This window comes from Babylonia areolata, chromosome 28 (genome assembly GCF_041734735.1).
Source record: "Babylonia areolata isolate BAREFJ2019XMU chromosome 28, ASM4173473v1, whole genome shotgun sequence".
NCBI lineage: Eukaryota > Metazoa > Mollusca > Gastropoda > Neogastropoda > Buccinidae > Babylonia > Babylonia areolata.
The window spans coordinates 1,946,288-1,948,430 of record NC_134903.1 but is presented as its reverse complement, the minus strand read 5'-3'; the positions used below and the strand labels follow the sequence as shown (position 1 = coordinate 1,948,430).

General features: G+C 44.6%; 1 long non-coding RNA gene across 1 annotated transcript; it reads right to left on the bottom strand.

Annotated features, from left to right (window-relative positions):
- Positions 1–626: 626 nt before the first annotated feature.
- LOC143301869 (uncharacterized) lies at positions 627–1,921 on the bottom strand. The gene is made up of 2 exons (XR_013057856.1): positions 1,428–1,921; positions 627–1,340 (listed from the first exon to the last, which is right to left on the bottom strand). It is a non-coding gene; the product is annotated as an uncharacterized LOC143301869 (long non-coding RNA).
- Between the last annotated feature and the right edge of the window lie 222 nt (positions 1,922–2,143).

The following is a 2,143-nucleotide window of genomic DNA, read 5'->3' as shown; positions in this document are numbered from 1 at the left end:
GTGCATTCCTTCAGTGCACAGATTAGGAGAGACAGTGAGAGACAAACAGGAAGATATAGACACAAACGTGCATTCCTTAAGTGCACAGATTAGGAGAGACAGAGACAAACAGGAAGATATAGACACAAACGTGCATTCCTTCAGTGCACAGATTAGGAGAGACGGTGAGAGACAAACAGGAAGATATAGACACAGATGTGCATTCCTTCAGTGCACAGATTAGGAGAGACAGTGAGAGACAAACAGCAAGATATAGACACAGATGTGCATTCCTTCAGTGCACAGACTAGGAGAGACAGAGACAAACAGGAAGATATAGACACAAACGTGCATTCCTTCAGCGCACAGACTAGGAGAGACAGAGACAAACAGGAAGATATAAACAGAAACGTGCATTCCTTCAGTGCACAGATTAGGAGAGACGGTGAGAGACAAACAGGAAGATATAGACACAAACGTGCATTCCTTCAGTGCACAGACTAGGAGAGACAGAGACAAACAGGAAGATATAGACACAAATGTGCATTCCTTCAGTGCACAGACTAGGAGAGACGGTGAGAGACAAACAGGAAGATATAGACACAAACGTGCATTCCTTCAGCACACAATGATATCCCAGCAAGTCCTCCTTTGCACTTCGTGTATTTATTTCAGCAAGTCTGGTCTGACACTGAATGACATGTGACGCACACAACAAACACCCTGGCTAGCACTGGCTGAATCAGAAGCTGACACGTTTTTCACGTGTGTTCAATCATTAGACTGAAAACACACTTTAATATATGAATACTGGTTTACACTAGTTACGATTTAAAAAACCCGTTTTGGCTGGAAAGGTGACGATAATACAGTCACGAACCTTTTCAACTTTCCATAATTAATTTCAGCTGGTGAACAGTCACACTGAACTACACCGTCATAAAATGGCCAACAAATGGCAGAAATATTGAAATACTCCGTTAGGACTGGACGTCACAACTTCTGATTTAACAGAAGCTTTTGGTTAACAAACAAATAAACAACAACAACAAAAAAAAACAACACAAAAAATAGGTGGGGGGTGGGAGTGTAGTTCAATTCGAACATACTTTAAAACAGAATTCAGGCGCCGTGCTAACAAAAGCCAGACTTAACAAACACTGGAGTGCACTTTTTAAAAAAAATGCTGACATACAGTTGAGAGTAGAGAGAGAAAATGAAATGAGCGAGAGAACATTCTCTCCAAGATCCCACAGACTCCAGAAGCTACCGACTCTGTCCGAGAAACGAGGGGTGGGGGGTGAGGGGGTGTGTGATGAATGGGGTTAGAATGAACTGATGCATCATTTTTCTACCTTAACCTGATCCCTTTTTATTAGGGGGGTCGGGGGGGAGGGGGGGAGTGAATGGGGTTAGAGTGAACTGATGCATCATTTTTCTACCTTAACCTGATCCCTTTTTATTAGGGGGAGATGGGGGACGGGGGGAGTGAATGGGGTTATGGGGTTAGAGTGAACTGATGCATCATTTTTTGGGGGGTGGGGGTCTTGTTCGTTGGGATTATATTTTTCTTTTTCTTTGAAAAGTTCGTTTTTTCACCTAAGCTCCGGTTCATGTCCAGCATGCTTTGGTTTCATTCTTATTACATTCACGCACTGTGCACACACTTTCTGATCTGTCTGTACCTTCCTGAAGAGCACATTGAATACTGGATTCGCACCACAGGAAAGAAATTTGCTTTTTTTTAAAAATCTTGATTTTTGTGTGTGTGTTTTTTTTTTTACAAGTTTGTCATCTTCTGATTTTCTAAACTACGCGCTTTTGTGCACATTGGCGTCAAAACCCTCCTTGCTTGTGTAGTTAGCTAGTGGAGACTCCCTAACTCCCCTGTCCTCCCCCCTTCCCCACATGAGGACACATGAAAGAGGTGGAGATTCCCTAACTCTCCTATCCTCCCTCTTCCCCATCTGAGGACACATGAAAGAGGTTGAGACTCCCTAACTCCCCTGTCCTCCCCCCTTCCCCGCCTGAGGACACATGAAGGAGGTGGAGACTCCCTAACCCCCCTGTCCTCCCCCCTTCCCCACCTGAGGACACATGAAGGAGGTGGAGACTCCCTAACCCCCCTGTCCTCCCCCCTCTACCCCACCTGAGGACACATGAA